This window comes from Chelonia mydas, chromosome 10, assembly GCF_015237465.2.
Source record: "Chelonia mydas isolate rCheMyd1 chromosome 10, rCheMyd1.pri.v2, whole genome shotgun sequence".
NCBI classification, from domain to species: domain Eukaryota; kingdom Metazoa; phylum Chordata; order Testudines; family Cheloniidae; genus Chelonia; species Chelonia mydas.
This window is the reverse complement of record NC_051250.2, coordinates 53,592,053-53,604,856: the sequence shown is the minus strand read 5'-3', so window position 1 is coordinate 53,604,856 and position 12,804 is coordinate 53,592,053. Positions and strand designations below refer to the sequence as shown.

The 12,804-nt window shown below is 39.9% G+C and overlaps 1 protein-coding gene across 3 annotated transcripts in view; it reads right to left on the bottom strand.

Moving 5' to 3' along the window:
* Positions 1-12,804, bottom strand: part of OTUD7A (OTU deubiquitinase 7A) — a 246,605-nt gene that overhangs the window by 172,081 nt on the left and 61,720 nt on the right. For all 3 annotated transcript variants that reach the window (XR_006284337.1, XM_043524039.1, XM_037911551.2), the window contains one exon: positions 8,691-8,802. The gene's annotated coding sequence lies outside the window, so the exon portion shown is untranslated. The remainder of the gene's footprint in view (positions 1-8,690; positions 8,803-12,804) is intronic.

Sequence of the window (12,804 nt, the reverse complement as noted above, 5' to 3'; positions counted from 1 at the left end):
AGGCACTTTTCATGAAAACATTGCAGAGCGCTTTATGAAAAATATTATAAAAATTTCTAAACAAATAGTTTACAGCCTCTATAGCCACAAATCTATGTAGAAAGACTTTTTTTTATTAATCAAAATATTGGGAAGGCTTATCAGTTTTGGCAGACACTGGATGAGACTAAATTCTGTAGCTTATCTGTCCACGGTGCGCACATTCTTGCATATAGTCTGTCAGTGTAAGTTACACACACACAAAACTACATTAATAGAATGTTAAATAAAGTCAACTACTCAAAAATTAGGAAACACCTGAATTAAGGTTGCTTGTGCAGCCTGAATTCAGCCCCTTTGTACATGTGCATTATGATACAGTCTTTAATTACATGATCAAACATTTTTTCCATAGGATCCCAGCCTCATTCACTGCACAGAATGAACATCTATGCAATATTTTCTTTTTTCCGCATTGTTCAGCGAGTGTCCCCATGCCTTATCTACTTCATACTATTCAAATCCTGCTCTGAAGTCAGGATTATTATTTTCCTCCTGGGCTTTCCCCTGGTGCTCATCACTATAGTAGCTGAGTGCCTCACAAATATTAATTAACTGATCTTCACAATACCCATGAGATCAGGGTATGGCATTATCCCCATTTTACAGATGGGGAGCTGAGGCAGAGTGAGAGCAAGGACAAAAGTGTCCGCTAATTTTGGGTGCCCAACTTGAAACACCTATGATACAATTTTTCAGAGTACTTAGCAATCTATAACATTTCGTCTGTTCAAAGCATGGCTCACATTGACATCAGTTGCAGCTGTGAGTGCTCAGCACATCTGCAAATCAGACCCCATGATCTCGAGTCAGGCCCTAGAAAATGACGAACATACAGCCAGTGTCACCGGTGAAAACTTTAGATTAAGTGACTTGCCTAGCATCATAAAGGGCCTATGTGGCAGAGGCAGGGATAGAATCCAATTCTCCGGGGCAACATTTAACTGCCTGACCCTTGAGGCCATCCTTTCTCTTCCTGCCTCAATTGCCTGCCTCATTCACTACACACTTTCCAGCTTCTGCAATAAATAAGGCAAGGGTCCTACAGACAACAACTTCCTTCATTATACAACCCTGATTCATCCCCAGAGAAGGCCCCTTGAAGTCAATGGGTCAACAATACTATACATGAGATGAGAATTAGCACTATTCTTGTATGATTTGGTTTGGTGTTCTTACCAGGCCAGTTGCTATGAGTTTCTCCATTATGATCTCTTGCCTCTTGTTGGGTCAGCCCATTTGTTAACGTGCAGTAAGATTGCCACGGCTTATGTAACAGAAAAAACTGAACCCAAAACAGAGCAGCACCAGTGACAGCTCAACTGCTGCGGCAGTTTAACACTCCAGGGGTCTGGTTGGCTTTACTAACTTATTTAGCAAACAGAATGTAGGAAGCCCAAATAAAGATTCATTTGATGAATATCACTATTTCACCCATTAGCTTTCTGTTGCCATCGGCAGTAGGCATGCTGTTAGCTTGTTAATAATTTTAGTCCGTTTCTTTGGTTCGCTACACTTAATTGTTGTCAACTAGAAACTAAAATTAAATTCTTATTTTCTTTGTGAGGACCTTGTGCTCAGCATTTCAAAGCTACTCAAATGACAGATGCTAATTTCTGTTTTTTTTGTTTACAGTTACCCCTCGAGAATGAGGCAGGAAATGCCCACATTTTTTTCTAATATTTTTACCTCTCTGTCTAGACTCTTTATAAGGGCAAGATGCTCAGTTCCAGAATTGATTTAGTTCTGGTTTTGAATCTCAAGCATATTGAATGCCTGGGATGATGGATCGATGACCAGTGCACTGATCTGAAAATGTTTAACTGTCACCAAATGTAGCACTGTGGATACAAGCTCAAACCCTTAGCTCATTTGTCCTTGTCGATCCATCTGCCGCACTGCTCTACAAGAAGAAGGCTATAGTTCTGACTGGTACTGAAGTTGTTTTAAAATTATCTCACTGTGCCATTCTTGAGGTCACAGCTCTTCTTCATTTGGGAACATCAGCAAATAGCTTATCAAATACAAGCCAGTCAGAGCCCAGTTCAGTTTAGATTAAAAGAAAACACTTATTGGCAATTACAAGAAAAGAAAGGAAACAGGAAGAAAAAAAAAAGTTAATGCTTGGACCCCTTAACCTAGATACTACTTAAGGACCCTAAAATATAACATGATAAATCCAAGTTATAGGTTGTAAGATGACTTGTTATACATACCACTGCGGAGATTTGTATGGCATGTGACAGCTGGTCAGAGACGTAGCCCCTTTGGTAATCTCTTCAGAGAAAGTAGGGCCATGAGCCTAAAACTCCAATTCAGAGATAGGCTGGTTTTCCTTAGGTTTGAAGGTGATACAAATGTCAGCACATGCCAGAGCTGGATTGCACATTCCATGTCAATGGTGAAGCTGAGCCCATCTTCCTAATTGAATAATCTATCCACTAAATTTAGCCCCTTTCTGCCCATGGCACATCCATCAGCAGATCGTGACTTTCTTACATTTGTTATTCAATGGATTTGGTGACATTTTTGCACTTAAAAAAAAGAAGTTATGGATTTCTTTTAACTTTATGGACAAACAGTTCTCTGCCAGTATTCAATATTTGAGCTATGTTAGATAGCCATGACCAATCAAATAAGTAACATGGCATTGTTTCTGCTCCTAGAACATAAACCATAGTCAACAAGATGTAAGACTTGAATTTCAGTGCAGAGGTCAAAGAAGTGTCATGGTTTTGTCTGTTTGTGAGGTGCACCAAATTAAAGGGAATTGCACTTGCCAATTCCAGGGGTGAATTCGATCTTAATTCAAAATTCAGTCTTATCCTAAATTAGTATTAGCTGGTGGCTAAAAGGAAAAAACACGGATATAAAAAGGCCTAAGATAGCTAGCTGTGAACTGAAATTATGTCTTAGACTGATCTGTAAAAAAACCAATACAAACATTACCTTACTGCCAAGATAAACAAATGAGACTGCTTTCAAACTGAAACAACAAATCACAACTAGCCTACTTGTGGAAGGAACAAATCAAACATCTCCAATGAGTCCCCATAAAGCAGGTTTATGCTTTCAACATTAGATTGGTGGCATTTTTATAGCACAGATAAAATAGGAATAATCTCTGTTTAAAAATTCATTAAATTTTCAGAGTGGTGATGGCTAGAAATGATCACATACTGGTATTCTGATGGTATGTTCTGATATCATACTATGATATCACTGCTTAAACCCAAATTTATAGTTATACCCTTGAAAGTAAAGTTGTATTCATATAAAAAATGATACATCTTCTAGAAAATTCAGACAATGCAATTTTACCTATTTCTCTGTATTTAATATCCAGTACATTGAAGGCATAGACTTAATTCATATTAAACATTTTTAACTTTCAATACACAAAATCAAGATAGCTGCAAATGGTTTTATTCAGATTGACTCTGTGACATAAGGTAATAACTAAAAGTGGCTCAAAATGCAGGGTGCCCAAGCTCGTGGGGCAAGCATTGGGGTTTCTTTATGCAATAGCCTGCATCAGGCTGCACGTCTTGGCTAGGCTACTCACTAACGCAATCTTGTTAGCCCTTGGATAGTTAAGCCTGCTCTGTGCTTCAATACTGCAAGGGGCCAGGTCAGCGACAGCTTCGGAAGGTTGTTGCATGCTCCCTTTCACTACAGTCCGCTTGTGTCATCTGTGACAAAGTTCCTCCTCTGCCTTGGTGGGTCCTGTGCTTATTGGCGGATTTTCTCGCCTCAGAGGTTCACGGCAGCCCTCAGTTTGGCCACTTTCGTGGCTCAAATCTGCCATTCACTCAGTTAGCCTCATCGCTGGCCGGCATGGGGAAAGGAAGAAGAACAATCCCTTCAGTTTCTGCTGATCCACCTAGTGGATTGGGGAACAGGCCAGAGACCTTCCTCTCTGGTGGAACCCACAGTCCAGTTCAACTCCTCCGGTATCAAGTAGGGAGTTGGGGGGATGGCGGGATAGGGGGAACCCTCTACTCCGGGTTCCAACCCAGGACCCTGTGGATTGCAGCTGTCTACAGTGCGTGGCAGTTACAACTCCCTGGGCTACTTCCCCACGGCCTCCTCCCAACACCTTCTTTATTCTCACCACAGAACCTTCTTCCTGATGTCTGATAAAGCTTGTACTTCTCAGTCTTCCAGTAATACGCCTTCTCACTCTCAGCTTCTTGCTCCTCTTGCTCCCAGCTCCTTGCACGCATGCCACAAACTGAAGTGAGCTCCTTTTTAAACCCAGGTTCCCTGATTCACCTGCCTTAATTGATTCTAGCAGCTTCTTGATTGGCTGCAGGTGTTCTAATCAGCCTGTCTGCCTTAATTGTTTCCAGAAAGTTCCTGATTGTTCTGGAATCTTCCCTGTTACCTTACCCAGGGAAAAGGGACCTACTTAACCTGGGGCTAATATATCTGCCTTCTATCACTCTCCTGTAGCCATCTGGCCGACCCTGTCACACACCCTTTAGGTGGTACCTTGTTTTGTTGTCTGAAGTTATAATAAAGCTGCAGCCACTTGGCTAAATCTGTTGCTTCCATCCATTACCACTGCCATTTGCCATTTATTTACAGTGATGTCAAACACAGTAAGAGGTTGTCATGAGGAAGCATAAAGAATTTGAGTGACTGAGCAAAAAGCAAAGCACCCCTTAACAAAATGGAAAGATGTTTTTGTAATCCAAAACTCATTACAACAACACACACCTCTGTATCACCTAAGGCTGGGTAACCTTTCCAGACTCCTGATAAAAAGCTCTGTTGGTGTGAGGCTAAATTTCCAAGCTGACTGGTTAAACCCTATTTAAACTCAACTCTTTTTTGTAAAGCTGTAAATGAAATAGCTAAAGTTAAGGCAAGGACATCAGTGTGCATTGCCTGAATTGAACAAACTGCTATCCTTGATCTGTACATCACTGTCTATGATTAATTTGATTGATGCAGGGAAGGAAGAGAGAAAGAGAAGGTGCACATATATTACATCTGGGGGCTGTTTGAATGTAGTGCATGTATGTTGCATAGAGAAACATATTCCTAGTACAAGAGTCCTAGGTTCTGGAAGGAAAGAGGCGAAGAGTCAGCACAAGAAGAAAGGAAGTTAAGTGAGACTAAGAATAAAGACCCCCGAACCTATTTATTTATTTATTTAGATTTATAATTATATGTCCCCATGCACAGACTAAGTCGGAGGTTCTCAAACTGGGGGGGACAGGCCCTCTGGGGAGGGCATGGAATGTATTGGGGGGAGTCGTGACATTTTGCTCACAGCAATGAATAACTAACAAAGATGAGGAGTAATTGTGGCACCTTAGAGAATAACAAATTTGAGTATAAGCTTTTGTGGGCTACAGCCCACTTCATCGGATGCATGCAGTGGAAAACATAGTAGGAAGATTTTGTATACACAGAGAACATGAAACATTGGGTGTTACCATACACACTAGAACGAGAGGGATCAGTTAAGGTGAGCTATTACCAGCAGGAGAGAAAAAAAAACCTTTTTTAGTGATAATCAAGATGGGCCATTTACAGCAGTTGACAAGAACATGTGAGGAACAGTAGGGGGGAAGAAATAAACATGGGGAAATAGTTTTACTTTGTGTAATGACACATCCACTCCCAGTCTTTATTCAAACCTAATTTAATGGTGTCCAGTTTGCAAATTAATTCCAATTCAGCAGTCTCTCGTTGGAGTCTGTTTTTGAAGATTTTTGTTGAAGAATTGCGACTTTTATGTCTGTAATTGAGTGACCAGAGAGACTGAAGTGTTCTCCGCCTGGTTTTCAAATGTTATAATAATTCTTGACATCTGATTTGTGTCCATTTATTCTTTTATGTAGAGACTGTCCGGTTTGGCCAATGTACATGCCAGAGGGGCATTGCTGCACATGATGGCATATATCACATTGGTAGATGTGCAGGTGAACGAGCCTCTGATAGCATGGCTGATATGATGTTGTCCCCTGAATAGATATGTTGACAGAGTTGGCAACGGGCTTTGTTGCAAGGACAGGTTCCTGCGTTAGTGTTTTTGTTGTGTGGTTGCTGGTGAGTATTTGCTTCAGGTGGAGGGGCTGTCTGTAAACAAGGACTGGCCTGTCTCCCAAGATCTGTGAGAGTGATGGGTCGTCCTTCAGGATAGGTTGTAGATCCTTGATGATGCGCTGGAGAGGTTTTAGTTGGGGGCTGAAGGTGATGGCTAGTGGCATTCTGTTACTTTCTTTGTTGGGCCTGTCCTGTAGTAGGTGACTTCTGGGTACTCTTCTGGCTCTGTCAATCTGTTTCTTCACTTCAGCAGGTGGGTATTGTAGTTGTAAGAACGCTTGATAGAGATCTTGTAGGTGTTTGTCTCTGTCCTCAGATGGTGCTCTGCCTTTGACCCTAGATGGCACTGTGCATTTTGACGGATTTCTGTTAAGTTTGCATAGCATTATACAAAGTCATTGCCATCCATATGTCAATCCATTTGCCTCAACATAGTGTGCACATTTATCTGTGAGCATCGATCATAATCTCAGTTTTGCTTTTACTCTTATTTCAATGGACCATTGGCTCTATTCAAATACAGCTTACTGTTTTTAATATTTAGTGAGAGTTTGTCATAAATATAAAGGGAAGGGTAAACACCTTTAAATCCCTCCTGGCCAGAGGAAAAACGCTTTCACCTGTAAAGGGTTAAGAAGCTGGGATAACCTTGCTGGCACCTGACCAAAATGACCAATGAGGAGACAAGATACTTTCAAAGCTGGAGGGGGGGAGAAACAAAGGTTCTCTCTGTCTGTGATGATGCTTTTGCCAGGAACAGAAAAGGAATGGAGTCTTAGAACTTAGTAAGTAATCTAGCTAGATGTGCATTACATTCTGTTTTGTTTAAATGGCTGATAAAATAAGCTGTGCTGAATGGAATGTATATTCCTGTTTTTTGTCTTTTTGTAACTTAAGGTTTTGCCTAGAGAGATTCTCTATGCTTTGAATCTGATTACCCTGTAAGGAATTTACCATCTTGATTTTACAGAGGTGATTCTTTTACTTTTTTCTTCAATTAAAATTCTTCTTTTAAGAACCTGATTGCTTTTTCATTGTTCTTAAGATCCAAGGTTTTGGGTCTGTGTTCACCTATGCAAATTGGTGAGGATTTTTATCAAGCCTTCCCCAGGAAAGTGGGTGTAGGGTTTGGGGAGGATTTGGGGGGGAAAGACATTTCCAAGCAGGCTCTTTCCCTATTATATATTTGTTAGACGCTTGGTGGTGGCAGCAATAAAGTCCAAGGGCAAAAGGTAAAATTATTTGTACCTTGGGGAAGTTTTAACCTAAGCTGGTAAAAATAAGCTTAGGGGGTTTTCATGCAGGTCACCACATCTGTACCCTAGAGCTCAGAGTGGGGAAGGAACCTTGACAGAGTTGCATGTTGATTTTTGTTTTAATCGATATATGTACTTGTGTGTGGGGAGGGGCATAAACCACAACAGACACAAAGAAGAGGTGGGCGCGATCAAATAAGTTTGAGAAGCATTAATCTAAGTACGCTGTCAATTATTTAAAATTACAAAATCAAACTGCATCATCATCAGCTCACCCCTTCCACCCAGCTGCGGAACATACTAAAACACTAGCACTCCCAGACATCGGCCTACACCTTCATCTTACTTCAAAGGCCAATTGAAATAATTTGGCCTTACAGATTGCCCTGAAATTTGGCAAACGCAAGCTAGTTCGGACTGGGGTTGGAGGCCAATCCACAGCTCTGGGACCCTTATGGAGACTGCCCTGCCAGGCAGTACATGCTGTATTCTAGTTCACATTTCACTGCTGATGTAGCTTTGTAAAAAAGAGTATCATATAAAGCACTTTTCATAAGTGAGTTCATTAGATAGGTCTCGGTACTTTGCACATATATGGGAGCAATCTCACTTCCATCTCCATATTCACAAAGATCCTCAGACACAGCACAACTGGTACGGTTTTCACTGCACAGGGGCACTAGGCAAATAGAGGAGGGGGAGGCAGGTTTAGTGAAGATTGCATAGAGGTCTGCCTACGGGCTCCCTGCACTTCACAGAGTGGGACTTGGGGAGGCAGGAACAAGATGGAGGAGGGGGTGGAACAAACATGCAGCCAGTGAATCGCTAATGAGAGCAGAGTTCAGGAGCAACTGTGGCATAAGGGTTGCTGTGGTGCCCATGGAGTGACTCCACTGCCACTCTGTGGCTTGGGGAAGGAATCCTTCTCTCCAGTGGCACCCCCTTCCACTATGCCTGCTGACTCAGGGTTGGCATGGGGAGAATATTTGTCCTATATTACCTTTCACCAGAGGCCTGCAAACTCTTTACAGTTAATTGACCCCCCTGCCCAATAGGTGTTAAGTCCATTTTCAATATGGGTAAATTGAGTCACAGAACTTAAATGGACTTGTCTGAGGTAATACAGCAACCCAGTAGCAGAGTTAAGCACAGAACCCAAGACCCCTGCAGCTTCTTCAGAGTCACTGAAAAACCTTTCCTGTCTTGAACTCTAAAACATACAAGTGGAAAAATCTCTTCAGACCCCCCCCCCCCACAACACTCACTCACCATATTCATTAATGCATTCCAGAAACAGAGTATGGGGTAGGGAAAAGAGTAGCCCCAAATACTCACTTTTCCGGTTGTTTCCAACAGCAATACTGTTTTCAGATTTATGTTGTCACATTGCTTAGCAGCAGGCTCCCAGAAGCTGCAGAAATAGTTCCAGTCCTGTCTACCCTGTAAACTAGATAACAAGAAAGCATTGGAACGGTTGCCTTTCCTTCAATCAATTAAAGGGCACATATAAGGTAAGAGAGACATTGTTATAAAATTATCTGCAACTTCACTACTAACCAGGCTACTGTAGCTCTGCTGTGCTGTATTGGTAGAAACAGCTTCCAGTTAGAAATATTTGCAAATGCACAAACAAAATTACTGAAGTCAAATAACTTCTGTTTTTATCTATTTTTGAGGATTTTTTAACACAAATTAGTAAAAAATACAAGGCTCTTGATTTTCTTGGCACTGAGAGATCCAAATTTACATTGTGTGCATGGTTTTTTACAAGGTGGAAAAGGCAGAGATCTGAATCAATCCCCCAAAATAGACCTTGGGCTACATGAAAAATCTATACACCTGTGTTGAATCATCATAGAAACCGGGCTCATATAGCAGGGAAATGTCTTGGGAGAAAGCCTTAAATTGTATTTTCACAGAGATAAGAACCTAGTATAACTAATCACACTTCTGTTTAACTTTAGAGCGAATATTTTCACAACCTCCCATTTATTGAAAAGAAAATGGGATCTTATTCGTTTTTTGACTGAGCTGTCTAACTTTGACTATTAGCTCATTAAAAGCTCATTTTATAGCACTAACTTTCATTAAACGAATAAATTCCAGGCAAAAAAAATGATGCAGAATTTTCATATGAGAAGAATCAAGACATGTAATTCTCTTTTCTTCTGTAAAGTTAATTACAAGATGTCCCTACACAACTTTTTTAAAAAAAATCTCCTGTTACAATTGGAAAATAGAGACTAAAACATCCTAACATCAATTAAGCATTATCTGTAAACTCAGGTATCAACCTTTTAATTGATATTTTGAAAACAACTAACATGTTCCTGAACATTGGAATACTGGCTTTTGCTAGTGACACAATTAACTCTTTATCCAAGTATCAAAAATGTGTTATACTATAAGGCTGAAGGGAAAACATTTCATTCTGAGTGCGGCTTTTTATATTCTCTTCTCTCAAGTCATCACTATTACAGGTAAATTATATTAAAATACAATTTTTGTAGACAATGGAGAATCAAAAGATGAATCAATGAATGTGTCAAAATAATTTTGACTTAGTAGTTGATATGAGAGAAGGTCACTTTTCAAAACCTCAAGTCCTTATCATATAGGGCCTGATCCTACAAAGAATTAAGCATATATGAGTAGCCTCACTGACTTCATTGGAACTCCTCACATGAGTAAAAGTTACCCATTATGCTTAAGTCTTTATGGGATCAGGCTCTTAGAATATATAAGCTGAAATCCTAACCCTGTTGAAAACAAATTAGAGTTTTTTCATTGACTTCAATGGGGCCAGGATTTCACCCATGTAATCCTTTCAATCCTTCAATTTCTGATAATAAATAAGTAAAAAGAAAACTTCAGGAGAGACCAACCCACAGTAGTTTGAGCTACTGCTGCTGCTAAGCAGGCTAAAATAATCATTTTAATTCATTCCACTTTTTTTCCCCCCCAAAAGAGGATACTATTTACTTTTCAGGTGTTCTAAAAGATAACCTCAATTTTATGTTAAAAATGTTCTGATAATCCAGGTTTACTCTAGCAAGTGCACAATACAATAAATATATCTTGCATATGATTCAAAATAAAAGTCTCTGATTTTTCCTCTTCTGACATTTCCACAGTATTTCCATATCAGACCGATTTGAATCTTCAGCTACTTTGATTAATCAGTTTCGCAAGCTTAACTGTCTAAGATAGTACATCCTCTGGACCAGGACCAGCTCTAGGCAAACCAAACCTATGCTTGGGGCGGCACAATTCCAGGGGTGGCATTCCGGGTTGGGTTTTTTTGAGCTCTTGGAGGTTGGGTTTTTTTTTCCGCTTGGGGTGGCAAAAAGCCTAGAGCCAGCCCTGCTCTGGACATATTGTCTTATACAAATATCAGCTCACCAACAGGCTTTTAGCTTCATCTGGCAGAGGAAAAATTAATTTTTTTTGCAATAGCAACAACCAAACTATTGCATGCTCATGCAACTCCAGACACTTTACTTTTTCATATCAAATAGATCTGCAATGTTTTATTCATTTTTTTTTAAAAAACCCTTGTTTTGAATTTTTATACAATTTTAAAAACTTATGATATTGACAAAAAAAACCTGCAACAAGAAGAGACACATTCCCTGGAGGCCTTTAAGATATCAGAACAACACAGGGTGTTTGTGTGTGTGTGTGCATGCACAGGCGCACACACACTTTAAGGAAGAAGGACTTAAGCAATATTTTTTGCTACAGAACTGTACACATTAGCAGAGGAAAGAAAATTAATGTATTGATGCTGTCTGAACTCAGGTGATATTGTTTTAAAAGAATATAAAACAATGGAAATTATTCTTTGACCTTGCTCTGGACTTTGAAGACTATAGTTTGACTTGATTTGACAGCAAAAGTCTAGCTACAGTTTCATTGCCAGGCTTCATTCCAATACTTGATCAACTTTACACATACAGTTCCATCTTCAAAAATAATAAAATATCAGTTTAAAACAAACATTCACACTGCATGAAGCTAAAATACCCTAAATACAAAAACCCCAACCAAATCAGCATACACTGATTAACATACAATTTGACAAAGCTTTTCATCATGAGCATGATGGGATCTTTCAGGGTTAGCACAGGAGTACCATACCATTCGACAAAGCTCTTAATCATGAGCACGATGGGATCTTTCAGGGTTAGCACAGGATGTGGAGATGGAACAACATCGTGGAGCCATCTCTGAAAATTCACAGCATAAATCCAGGTCTCTTATTGATTTTAGATTTTCCCCCAGAGACGCAATTGCTTTGAAATCTCACTTTGCTAAATGAAGCACGTTGCCACTCTCCTGATCATGTAACAAAATCCATTTGGCGGTACGTGAGATTTCTCTGTGAACACTGGGAACCTTCTGTTGTTTGATGATCACATCAAATGATCACAGAACCTTTGTTCCCACTTGACCAACTCCTTATAAGTGAGTATTTCAGACACAAAAAAGGAGGTTTACAAGCTGCCTCCTCAGCATTCTATAATTGAGCCATGTACTGTAACTTCAAGTGACTGCACTGCATTTAACCAGTCCATCTGTGTGTCTTACAGGTAGCTTCTCGGGGGTGCCAGGGTGAGTGGGAAAAGGGATGGATAGACTCAAACAGAGATTCTGAAACATGCTGAAGCCTGCGCTTAGCTGGCTGATCAGCTGTGCATCGTGAAATGCCAGCAGAGCAATCTGACCTCTGTAGAAGAGAGGACGTTAAGAAAAGGAAACATGACCAGGGGAAATTTTCTGTATGACTTAGTAGCTGGGGAAAAAATAATATTTTGCAACATACAGCTCAATACTTTCAAAATAACCTTTCTATGAAACAGAAAAATATATAATCTAAGGGGTTTTTCTTTAAAAATAATTACTCAATCTGCTAGTTATCTGCAGACAAAAATAATTAAACTGTCTTTCCTGTTTTTCTGAGATGCTTTAAGTGGAAAATATGATGATTATACGATGAGTTGTCACTCAGCTACAACCCACTCACTCCTATTACTCAGTACAGCTGCTTTAATATTCAGTCAGCTCAGCTGCCTTTTATATTCATTACATTCAGGCATTCTCAAATGTCCCTTATCAAATGTCCCTCACTGGCCTACAAGGATTTGTCCCCTTATTGTTGTGAACTAGGATTGAATATGGAAGAGAATAGGAAACCTATTTCGTTATTTGGATTTCTGCAGTATGTATATTTTTGCTGTGGCCTTCCTTTAGATCTGCAGAACACTAAGGGTGTGTGGTATAGTGCTGCATGTCACATATTGAAAGTGACTGTACTCTGTGCAAAAAGGGAAAAGTTGTTGTTTTTTTCTAATCTGCTTTCAGCAGGTAAAGAGATTTAAGATATAAAAGGTATTTCCTCCACCTGTCCCTGTGGTTCCAACCCTGGATATAACTTGGTTGATCAACA